This window comes from Aythya ferina (genome assembly GCF_964211825.1).
Source record: "Aythya ferina genome assembly, chromosome: 28".
NCBI classification, from domain to species: Eukaryota; Metazoa; Chordata; class Aves; order Anseriformes; family Anatidae; genus Aythya; species Aythya ferina.
In genome coordinates this window covers 1,714,670-1,727,326 of record NC_140325.1, presented here as the reverse complement: position 1 = coordinate 1,727,326, position 12,657 = coordinate 1,714,670, and the positions used below count along the sequence as shown (strand labels likewise).

Genomic DNA, 12,657 nt, shown 5'->3' with positions numbered 1-12,657 from the left:
AGCGCCTCCTCCCCCTCCTTCTGCACTGACTTTGGTGTCTGCGGGGGGGTTTCTCGCTCTCCCAACTGCTGTTGAGCAGCAGGTTTTTGTTTCTTTCTTTGTTTGTTTGTTTTCATGGATGTGCTCTCACAGAGGCACGGACTGTGTTGCTATGGCTTGGCTCTGGGCAGCAGTGGGCCCCTTTAGGGCCAGATGAAGTTGTCCCTTATCTACCACGGGGAGGTTTCTGTTTGTTGTTGTTGTTGTTGTTGTTTTTCACGGGGGCTGCCACTGCAGTTTCCCACCCCCACACCCCTCACACCCCCCAAACCTTGCCATCAAACCCAATACACTGGAGCAGCTAAATCATTACTGACTTGTAAAGTATCAGCGATTAAATTAACTAATGAAACCTTAAATGTGATGGGGGTAGAAGGGACTGGGATAACAGTGCCACTTTTGGGGGATACCAAGCTGAGACTAGGGGATAAAATGATCACTGGGGGATAAAATGATCACTTGGATACATTGTATGTATCCAAGGAGGAGACTAACTTGTTGGGAAGGGATTTGATGATTAAATTGGGCATTCAACTAGTAAATTGTTAGACTGGAATAACAGTGTTATTAATGGAGTGCTCTCTGGCCCTGAGAGCAAACGTACATGTATATTCACCTCTGACTGGAAAGACCCTGAAATGGGGGCGGAAGCAACAATATAGGTGGACAATTCTACCTCAGGGGTTTACAGGGCCACCTATCTATTTGGGTAAATTCTAAAAAAGATTTTGGAGCAATTACAACCTCCCAAGGAGGTATTAATGTTACAAATATGTGGATCATTTTAAGGAAAACCGATACTCCCTGATGGGAGAGAAATGCTGAATAAAGTGATAATGAGGCAAATATTAACTGTTTTACATCAGAAGAGTCATTGGGAGGTGCAAGCAATGTGTGATGTTCTAAGAAAGCATGTCTGTATAGGAATATATACTTTAGGGAAGCACACATGCAGAGGATGTACTATATGTCAAAGGGTAAATAAAATGGTCTTCTGTAACCTATCTAGAGGGGGACAGGAGCCAGGGCTTTGACCTTTCCAAAGTACACAGGTAGACTTTACTGAGTTACTTGTTTGTCCTAATTGACCACCTGACTGAATGGGTGTAAAGCTTTACTGCAAGGATTAAAGCAGGCCTTAGAGATTGAGTGGGATTTTCACAGCCCTTGGCACCCCTCCTCTTCTGGAAAGGTAGAGCGAATGAATGGTGAAATTAAGAAACAACTAACAAAACTTGTGCTGGAAACTAAGGCTTCTTGGGTAAAATGCTTACCTCTTGCACTGTTAAACATATGGACACAGCCCAGAACTGATGTAGGAATTTCTCCTTTTGAGATGCTATATGGTATGCCCTATGACTCGGAATTGCCACTTGATCACTCTCAGTTCTAATTAAGACTTGGAAAGAGACTTTTTAAACACCACTATGGGGAAGGCCCCTATGTTGTTTTGCTTACCACAGAAACGGCTATTCGAACTGCGGAGAAAGGATGGACGCATGCCAGCCGTGTGAAAGGACCAGTCCGGGAAAGTAAATGGGAGGCAGCTCCAGGCCCTGACGACTTGAAGCTGACACTAAGACGGACTCGGTAAGTGTTGTATATTATCTGTGTATCGTGGGAAGGGGAGGAGGCCCTGTTTCGAAGGCTCCCTAGTAGGTTCCCCTGAAAAACACTGCTGCTGCCAAGAAGAACCGATACCTTGTAGTTTGCTGCAACCGAACTGACAAGCGAGGCAGAGAAGTGAAAACGGTGGGGGACTGAGGGGCCGACAATTTAGATGGGCTCCGACCACCTCCTACGATACATGGGAGTCAGTATCATCGTTTTGGTCAGCTATGGGTCTGCGCATCCCCACCAGCCTTTTAAATGGAGCTTGATCAGATGGGAGGATCAATTCGTCATCCAGCAAACAACGACAGCGGGTGCTCCCAGTTCCGCATCACATTATGTGACCTGGTGTCAGTGCAACCGTGCTTTAACCAATCAGGATTTTATTTCTGCCCAAGTTCTAACCCGGGAAAGGGGTACTGTAAATGCCCGAACGCATATTATTGTGCATACTGGGGGTGTGAAACCATTGCTACGGACTGGACACTCGGGGCTGGTCAGAATAAATTCTTACAAGTGGGATATGGGCCGCAAGGTTGTAACTGACAAGTGGATCCCCGTTACAGGTGGCAAGGGCATGGTATAGGGTATACAGGAACCTTCCACGGAAATAAAGAAATTTGCAAGGTTCTATATATATAAATATAACAAACTTGGACGATACTAGCTGGGTACTAGGAAAAATGTCAGATTTTACGAACACGGAACAGATAGGGGAGGACTCATACTAATAAAAAGGAGGATGCTGATAGGCAGTAGGACCAAATGAGGTATTGTCAGAAAGCGTCCAGGGAATCCAGCCTGCGGAAAATACTACAGTGGCAACCCTCAGCAGCCCTATGAGCTCAGGTAAAGCCGAGAATGATAACATAGCTGAGAATAACATATGGGGGGGTCATGAATGCCAGCTACCAATTATTAAACAAAACAAACCCAAATGTAACAAAACACTGTTGATTATGCTTTAGTATAAGACCTTCATATTATGATGCTATTGGGGATCCTGGAGAGCCCACCCGCACAAACGAAAACAACCCTCTACAATGCAGTAGGGGAAAAGACATAAGGGTAACACTAACACAAGTCACTGGAGGTGGTAGGTGTGTGGGCACAGTTCCTACTGGGAAGTGTCACCTATGTAATATCATGGAGAATGGAAAACAATCAACCGAGTGGCTAATCCCAGCCAACAACGCTAGGTGGGTTTGTTTGTCAGTGGGCGTAACTCCTTGTCTATCACTAAAACTCTTCAATGCGTCTCCTGATTTTTGTATACAGGTGATAATTATACCACGGATTCTATACCACCTTGAGGATTGTATGTATACCCAGCACACAGTGGCAAGTTATCATCTGGAAAGACGGGAACCATTCACGGCTCTAACTTTGGCCACCCTAATAATCCTGGGAGGAGCTGGAGTGGGGACCAGGGTAGCCTCATTGGTTAAACAAAATCAAGAATTTACTTCCTTACGCATTGCTGTGGACGAGGACCTGACCCAAATTGAATAATCCATCTCGGCCCTGGAAAATCTATCAGGTCACTTTCAGAGGTAGTGTTACAAAATCGTAGGGGATTAGATTTGGTATTTTTTTTTACAACAGGACAGGCTGTGTGCAGCCCTGAAAGAGGAATGCTGTATATGCTGATCACACTGGAGTGGTAAGAGATACAATGGCAAGACCCAGGGAAGGGTTGGAAAAAAGGAAACGGGAGAATGAAGCCCGACAGAGCTTTTACGAATCTTGGTTTAATTATTCACCTTGGCTTACTACTTTATTATCAACCATAGCAGGACCTTTGTTGTTTTTAATAATAGCACAAACTTTTGGACCATGTATTTTTAATAAATTGATTGCGATTGTAAAGGGATGTTTAGAAGCGGCACGTCTAATGCTCATACATGCCAAATACGAGCCAATAAGTACCAACAAAGGAATCAAGGAAACATTAGTTCTTAGTAGCCAGGCATTGCAGAGATTCAATGAACAAAATGAGTAACTTAAAGAAAAAGGAGGGATTGTAATACACAATAAATGTTTGTTCATTGCCTTTTGTATTATAAAACAAGGAGTTCCGTTTGAGGAGCAGGAGTTGCAAAAGCTGTTGCAAGTAAGATGTATAATACTTGGCTAGACACTATGAAAATTCTTTTGCTTAATGTAACAAAAAGAGAACCCCCTCCCCTTCTCTCCTTCTGCATCTCAGTTGCCTCTTTTGTTCAAAGACACTGCTGCAAAGCTCATGGAACCATCTCCTGGTAAGTTGCTAACCTAGTGTATCAACATCCTGCCTTCCTGTCTCACGCTGGGCCAACATGACCAAATAAAAAAAGAAGTTGAACCACAACGCTGAGGAAGACTACGACCTTCATCTTCACGACCACCAGAGGGACAGAGACGACCCCCTAGCAACAGTGCGCGCAGTCGCAGAATATCCCAGGATGTGCTGCGTAATCCCGGAATTACCAAGATAGAAAAAGGGACCCTGGCGGGGGTGAGGTGCGCGCCGTTGGCGGAGCCGAGACTCCCCGGCCGCCCAGCGCTGTTTTGCTTGCTGTTGCTTACTCAATAAATTCCTTTCTATTATTAATGCAATGCTCTCTGAAAATTAATTAAGGGGGCAACTTATAACAAATTATACCCCCACTGTCACTCACATGTGCCCCCCAACATGCAGCCCCATGTCCTCCACCCTGAGCTGCTCCCCCCGCATCTCCCCCCACACTTTGCAGAATCACAGAGTTGTAGGGGTTGGAAGGGACCTCGAGAGCTCATTGGGACCAACCCCCCTGCCAAAGCAGCTCCCTACAGCAGGCTGCCCACGTAGGCCTCCAGACGGGCCTTGAATATCTCCAGAGAAGGAGACCCCACAGCCTCCCTGGGCAGCCTGTCCCAGCGCTCCGGCACCCTCTCTGTGAAGAATTTCTTTCGCCTGTTGGTGCGGAACTGCCTGGGCTCCATTTTGTGGCCGTTGCCTCTTGTCCTGTCCCCACAGGCCTCTGAGAAGAGGTTGGCCAAATCCCTGTCTCCCACGCTTCACATATTTAAGCACATTGATGAGATCCCCCCTCAGTCTTCTCTTCCCAAGGCTGAACAGCCCCAGGTCTCTCAGCCTCTCCTCCTAGGGAAGATGCTCCAGGCCCCGTATCACCTTCGTGGGCTCCGCTGGACCCTTCCCAGGAGATCCCGGTCTCTTTTGTACCGGGGAGCCCAGAGCTGGACCCAGGACTCACGAACTGCATTCAGTCCTCAGCACGGGATACACTACAGTTCTCCCTGACTGTGTGCTCCAGGTGCCCCCAGCCCCATGTGTCCCCTTAGCTCTGTGTTGTTCCCCCCCAGCACCCCCCACATCATGCCCCCAGCACAGAACCTTCCAGAGCGGCCCTGCACACCCAGCCCTGCCCTGCCTCAGCTCTTCCTTGCACCTCAGGGTGATGAAGGCTCTGCACCCCCACGAAGGGAGGAAGGCTTGTAGCTCCCGGGCCTTCCTCTTTCCCTTTTTCAAAACTGGGGCTAGATTTTCCCTCCTGCAGTCAGTGGGAACTCCTTAAACGCACTTCCACAACTTCTCAGGTATGAGGGACAGTGGCTTAGCAAGTCCACCGGTTCCCTCAGGACCCGTGGATGTACGTTGAAGACATCATCGTGTGGGGCAACCCAGGAGAGGATGCTTTTGAGATAGGTGTAGTGGGTTTACGTGGCAAGGTTTTGGTAGCAGGGGGCCATAGGGGTGGTTTCTGTCAGAAAGATCTAGAGGATGCCCCATGTTTGGGAAGGGCCCCATTGTTTTCCAGAGCTGAGCCAGTAAGTGATGTTGTTTTGCGCCTCTGTGAGAGCATATTTGTGCTCTCACAGAGCATAATTAAGCTCTCAACCTCCTGAGGAGGTTGTAGAAAGCAATGAGGTGGCCTCTTGGCCTTCTCTTCTCCAGCCTCGACAACCCAGGTGCCCTCAGCCTCTCCTCACAGGACAAAGCTTTCACCAGCTTTGTTGCCCTCCTCTGGATGCTTTCAAGGACGTTCACATCCCTTTTATATCGTGGAGCCCAGAAGTGCACACAACACTCAAGGTGAGGCTGCACACATAGTAAATACAGCAAGATAATTAGTTATTAACTAATTAATTAATTAAATGCAGCAAGATAATTAACAGCTGGCTTTACTGGGTTGAATGCACTCCAGAGCTACGTAAGGGGCAAGGAAGGGGGGTGCTGGGGACACTGGCGTGGCCTGACAAGGGAGGTCCTGAGGTCTGGGGGCCCTCCTGTGCTGAGTTTTCACCCCCTTCCCAGCCACACAGTTTGGGCAGGTCCTTGTGCACCTGGACACCACACAGCAGGATTTAGCTGGTGTTCTCAAGGACAACACCGTGCTGCTGGCAGAGGCGAGTCTCAGCAGCATGTGCTGGGGTGGGAGGGGTCCCCATCCTGTCCCCCCTGCTCACTCCCTTCCCCACTGACCCCCCTGCAGGTCCAGAAGACGATGAAGGAAAACCTGGCCATTGCAGGGGACAACCTTGCTGACATAGAAGCCCGCATCAAGCGGCTGCAAAAGTGAGAGCACCCTGGAGCACCTTTTGAGAAAGGAGAGAAAATAATAAAAAATTGGATGGCTGCTTTTTTCACGTTAAACACAGTAAGGTGAAAGGATGTGCACTGGAAATGTATTTATTTAGGAATAAATTGGCAAGATGGAGGTCATCAGCTCCCTACGGATGTGGTCAGTAAAAGAGCAGCTATGCCCATGCCTGAGGCCTCGCCGACAGATTCTCGTTGTGCACCTGTGCGGGGGCTCCGTCTGCACTGGCTCCCAAGCCCTCACCTCCCTCCTCTGCACCCCTTGTGCTGAGGCTGTTGGGGCGTATTTGGGGCTAGCACATGCCATATAAGGGCACATGACATCATCCCTCCTTTATGACATCACACACCATATAAGGTCATGTGACGTCACCCCTCCTTTATGACGTCACAGCCAGACCCAGTATATAAGGCCCCGCTCGCGCCCACAGGGCCAGCAGTAGAGATTGCCTCTGCTGCTGTGCGGTGCTGGTGTTTGCCGAGGGCTCAGAGCCTGCTGTCCCTCTCAGGCCCAGGCCGTGCGATTGCTGGTAGCTTTTGCTGGCAGCGTTTGGTGACTGTTCACCAATTTGTAATTCTTTGTTCACCGATTTGCAATTCTTTCAACAATGAGCCAGGGTGGTGTTGGCCAGGGACCCATGGTGTCTGGTCACTCCTCATCCCGTCGGGGCCCAGCACGACGCCCCAGGAGCCCTGTGCAGCAGAAGGAGCACGGGCAGGAGCTGGACAAACTGCGGGCAATGCAGTGCCCTTCAGCAGGAGACCCGCTGCCTGATAAAGAAAAGATCTCTGGAAGTGACGGAAGAGGTGGGGTGGATCAAGAAAGAGAGTGGCCCAAAACAGAACACAGTACTCGAGGTGCGGCCTCACCAGAGCCGAGTACAGGGGGATGATCACGTCCCTAGCCCTGCTGGTCACACTGTTTCTTATGCAAGCCAGGATGCCGTTGGCCTTCTTGGCCACCTGAGCACACTGCTGGCTCATATTCAGCCGTCAATTTTCAGTCAGCACAACAGAGCTAGCCGGTCAAAAGAAGTGACATTCCCAATCCATATTGGCTCCCCAGTGCGAGAAGGAGATTAAAAATACCAGCATGGGCCCAAAGGAGGGCAGCTCCCTGTCCTTGTGCTGTGTTTCCCAGCTGTCCACGGTTGGATCCTGTGCCAGCTTTTGGCCAGCAGTGCCAGCCATGTCCCAGTGGGCAGCAGTGGCCATGTCACCATGGTGTCACCGTGGTGTGTCATTGTGATACAGCGGCCTCAAAGGGTAGAGGGAGGGCTGCTTGGTGAGGTTATCTGCTGTGTCTGGCTTTTGGGGGTGCTTCTGACAAGCCACACCACGGCTGCCACGCAGGGTGAGGCCGCCAAACTGGGAGAAGAGGGTGAGGGCAGAGTGACCTCCCCGGAGCCCGTACAGCCCGCAGGCGGGCGAGGGGGTGAACAGGGCTGCGTGTGAGGCTGCAAGCAGTGAGGGGCGGGCAGGAGCCCCCCCAGCTGTCTTGGGGCCACGAGGGAGAGCTGCGTGGGGCAGCTGAGGCTGGCAGGGGGGCAAAGGAAAGGGGTCCCAGGGGCTGTGGGCACTGGTAACGTCACAGGGTGGGATGCTGACACTGGAGGTGGCCTCATGGAGGCCCATGGGTCGAGCAGCCCTGTGCACGCTGTGCAGGTGCAGGCACTGGGGGGGGGGTCATGAAGGGGTCTTGGAGCACATGTAGAGCTGTTGGAGCAATTAAGAGCTGACGGAGATGCAGGACTCGAAGGATAGGGAGCTGCTGGCTCTGCAGGCTGAGAGCACCCGGCTGGCAGAGGAGCTGGCAGGGGGCAGAGGGCCATGGTGTCCCGTGGGAGGCGGGTGTCTGTCTGTGCACGGGGAATCTGATGGACCCTCATTCCTGCAGGCGGCAGAGATTCTCATGGCAATCCAGGGAGCCAAGAAATGCTGGACAGGCCCTGCGAGCTCCAGGAGCACCTGATGGAGCTCAGCAGAGAGGTTGGTGTCCCCTCCTTTGTCCGTGTCCCTCAGCTGTGACAGCTAGGGCAGTGTCAGGGGCTAAGTGCCTCTCTGCCGCTCCTCTTTGCAGAAACGTTGCGTGGCCCAGCTGCAGGAGTTGATGGCACCTGTGAAGGTGAGTTCACAGACCCTCAGACTCATAGAGTCACAGAAGGCTTGAGGTAGGAAGAGGTGGCTGGTGGCGATGATCTTATTAATCACAAATTCAAGGCGAATGGCAAGGATATCTTGCCAGGTGGAGAGCTCACAGGAGTGCCTCAGTGCCCTGATGGCTACTCCTCTTCCCCTTCCCTCTCACAGAAGCACATGCTGGAGCAGGGAAAAAAGACAGTCGCAAAGACCAAGATATAAGGAACAATGTGGCTCATCCTAACAGAGAAGGGGGGAGAGGGAAGGGGGGCAGTGCTGGGTCCATGCACCCCCTGTGGCATATGGCAGCTCTACTCTGCTCTCCTGAGACCCCATCTGGAGCACTGTGTTCAGCTTTGGGGCCCCCAGAAGCAGAAGGACATGGAAATATTAGAACGAGTCCGGCAGAGCACCACAAAGATGATCAAGGGGCTGGAGCACCTCTGCTACAAAGACAGGCTGAGAGAATTGGGACTCTTCAGCCTGGGGAGGAGAAAGCTCCACAGAGACCTTTAATAACCTTCCAATACCTAAAGCTGAAGAAAGCTGGGGAGCGCAGTGATACTTGACAAGGAGTAATGGCTTTAAACTAAAAGAGGGTAGATTTAGATGAGATACAAGGAAGAAATTCTTTACTCAGAGGGTGGTGAGGCACTGGAACAGGCTGCTCAGAGAAGCTGTGGATGCCCCATCCCTGGAAGTGTTTAAGGCCACGTTGGATGGGGCTTGGAGCAACCTGGTCTAGTGGAAGGTGTCCCTACTCATGGCAGGGGGCCTGGAATTTGATGATCTTTAAGGGCCCTTCCAACCCAAGCCCTTCTATGGTTCTGTGATCCTATGAGTGCCCTTCCTGTGGGTCTGGAGCTCCAGCAGCTGGAGGGATGGTCGCCAGGAGGGGACACTGGCAAGGATCTCCAGCTAGGCAGAGATCTCTCAGCAGTGCCCCAGTGCCCTGATGGCTGCTCCTCTGCTTTTCCTCTCCCACAGGAACTTGAGCTGAAAGCGAACGAAGAGACATCTGACGGCCTGAAGGTGGGGTGCAAGGCAGAGGGCAGAAGTTGGCCCTTCCTTCGAGGGTCAGAGAGGGGGGTGCCAGCGCTGCTTCTGTGCAGCCCAGCGGCCTCAGGCAGCGGTGTAGCTGGGCCAGACATTTGTGCCAGAATGCGGTGGAGAGGGAAGGGGGGGGGCATCATTTCCCTGTGCCTGTCTATGAGTCGACAGCTCTCCCTGTGCCTTGGGGCAGTGGGGGAGCTAGATGGCATGGCCCCAAAGCTGGAGAGCAGTGAGGGTCCCTGGGTCCCAGCACGATTGTCCAGAATACTGTGCCTGTTGTTTTGCAGCACATTCCCAAGCTGGAAGAGCAGCTGCAGGAGGAGGAGGAGCAGACAAAGGTAGCGTGCAGGGGCCAAGGGGAACCGTGGGGTGCCCGCTGGCACAGGGTGGGTGATGTGGGGGAGGGCTGGAGTAGGGACAGGGAGTCAACAGCTCTGTCTCCCAGGTGCTGCGTCAGGAATTAAGATGTCTACGGGAGGATGTAGAGGAGAAAGAAGTAGAACATGCCTGGTGAGTGGGGACTGCCCCTTCCCCTCCCTTGCCCCACACTTCACAGAATCACAGAATTGTCTAGGTTGGAAGAGACCTCCAAGATCACCCAGTCCAACCTCTGACCTAACACTAACCAGTCCTCCACTAAACCATATCACTAAGTTCAACATCTAAACGTCTTTTAAAGACCTCCAGGGATGGGGACTCCAACACTTCCCTGGGCAGCCCATACCAATGTCCAACAACCCTCTCAGTAAAGAAGTTCTTCCTAATATCCAACCTAAACATCCCCTGGTGCAACTTTAGCCCATTCCCCCTCATCCCAAGCTTCGCTGCCCTTCTCTGGACTCTCTCGAGCACCTCCATGTGCTTCCTGTAGTGAGGGGCCCAAAACTGAACACAGTACTCGAGATGCGGCCTCACCAGAGCCGAGTACAGGGGGACTATCACTTCCCTAGACCTGCTGGCCACACTGCTTCTTATACAAGCCAGGATGCCGTTGGCCTTCTTGACCACCTGAGCACACTGCTGGCTCATATTCAGCCAACTATCCACCAATACTCCCAGGTCCTTCTCTGCCAGGCAGCTGGATTTGACTCCATTCACCACAACTCTTTGGGCCCGGCTACCCAGCCAGTTTTTAACCCAATGAAGTGTACGCCAGTCCAAGCCACTTGTACCCAGGGGGTTCTCCACAGCACCCAGTGGAGCAATGGGACCGCCAGGGCTGGAGACGGGCAACCAGGGATGGAGTGTGGGAGCCCGTTCTGATCAGCACCTGGTGTGACAGAGGAGCCCAATCCCGGTCCAGGGGTGTGCACATTCTGCTGGGGAGCCCCCGTGGTGCTGGAGTTCTGCACTCACCCAACCAAAAACCCTGTTACCTGCAGGCAGCAGCAGCAGATGGAAGTGCAGGCCGTGACACCAGGGAGTGTGATGATGGAGGTGCTGGAAGCAGAACAGGTAAGGGGGAGAGCCCATGTCAACCCCTGCCCCTGCCCCTGCCAGCATGGGGCTCCCTAGGGACAGGGGTCCATGGAGCGCTTGGTCCAGGCCCAGGCTGCGCTCCTGCAGGCAACTCCTGCACTTGGGCATCAGCCCGGACTGTGCAGTGGGGCCTGACAAGTGTCCCTACCTTGTGTTGCCCTACAGAAGGAGAAGCTGGCGAGAAGAGGTGCCATTTCCTGGCTGTGGTGAGTGTCCCCTCAGGTGCCCTCAGGCCGCAAGCCCACACCCAGGTTCCCCTGCAGGACGCCTGCTGCGGCGTGTCTGCCCAATGCCAAGGTGTCTCACGTCCAAGCGAGCAATGAGAAATGCCTGGAGGGGCAGCCTGTGGGGCTCCCAGAACAGTCCCCTCTGGCATGGGTGCGGGATGTGTCCAGCCTGCCCTTTTTCCAGCCCTTTTTCTGCCCCACAGGACATTCTGCCTTATCTTCGTGTCCTTGGAGCTGGCCGTCCTTTTCATGCTGGGAGTTGCGGTGCTCTACGCCTCCTGTTATGACCAGGAGTTCTTCTACCACCTGCTGCTTCATGTGCTGCCAGAAGACACCTACACTGACCTGGTGTACTTCCTTGAAGACACCCTGCCTCTGGTCAGTGAGGGCGTGCTGCCCTACTGACATCTCTTCTAAATAAATCTGAGGCTTCTCTACCCAGTTCCCCTGTGCTTGTGCAAGAAAAGGAATTGACCAGAAAAAAACAAGTAGCTGAGTCCCTCTACAGATAGGTAGGAGAAACTTCATGTTTGCAGGGTCCGGTCCTCCCAGGGGACTTCAAGCCCCATCTGTCTGCTGGAGGGATCACACTGCAAGACATCAGCAATCCAGGAGGGTCCTGGGGTGTGCTGATGGCAGCTTCCTCACCCAAGGGTTAAGGAGAGCCCACAAGGAGAGGTGTTGGGCTGGACCTCATGCTCACCAGCACCAAGGGGCTTTCTGGGAATCACGGAATGGTTTGCCTGGAAGGCACCTTGAAAGATCATCTGGTTCCAAAGCCCCTGCAATGGGCTGGGACATCTTTCACGATGGATTTTCTGCTCACACTGTAGTTTGACCAGAAGGTCCTTACTCAGCCATGCTTTTTCTCCTGCATTCGCTGCCTGATTGCTATCACATGGGAATGGAGAACTCTTGCTCCCTAAGAAAAATGTCCGTAAGGAGCTGCTGTCTCTTCATGCACAGGTCAGAGGCAGCCTTGTCTGTGAGTCGACAGCTCTCCCTGTGCCTTGGGGCAGTGGGGGAGCTAGATGGCATGGCCCCAAAGCTGGAGATGATTCAAAGATCGAAGCCGAAATTCCTTTAAGTGGTATATTCTTTATTGCAGCGCTGGATGCACGGGGGATCTCTCCACCTATCGTGCATACCCAAAGCAAAAAGCAGTCTTGAATTTATACAATCAATCTATCAATATTCTACAAGCACCTATACATATGCATTACCTATCCCCGCCTTCCCTTGCTTCTCATGCTAATTAGCCTTTTGGCACCTTGCGCCTTCGTAGAGCTTTCCAAGAATTGTGGGCAGGGGTCTTTGGGACGTGGGCAGGGGTCTTTGGGAGGAAGACCCCGAGTCTTCCTCACAGTGTACTTTTCACCTTTGGTCAGGAATCTGCTGAATTGGCATGTTTCTTAATTGCGAGAGCTGGTTGTTGCCAATTCTTCCGTTTGTTGTATCTTTATAATGAATTCCAATGTCCAGTTTTGAGATTTATAGTCCTTACGTTTGTTTCTCTGTCCGTCTGCC

At 52.1% G+C, this 12,657-nt stretch overlaps 2 long non-coding RNA genes across 2 annotated transcripts; both read left to right on the top strand.

The window, feature by feature from the left end:
• Window positions 1–860: 860 nt before the first annotated feature.
• LOC311424671 lies at window positions 861–4,243 on the top strand. The gene is made up of 2 exons (XR_014686155.1): window positions 861–1,629; window positions 2,929–4,243. It is a non-coding gene; the product is annotated as an uncharacterized lncRNA (long non-coding RNA).
• Window positions 4,244–5,587: 1,344 nt separating this feature from the next.
• Window positions 5,588–6,249, top strand: LOC311424665. Its single transcript, XR_014686147.1, has 3 exons — window positions 5,588–5,725; window positions 5,948–6,039; window positions 6,126–6,249. It is a non-coding gene; the product is annotated as an uncharacterized lncRNA (long non-coding RNA).
• Window positions 6,250–12,657: the final 6,408 nt, after the last annotated feature.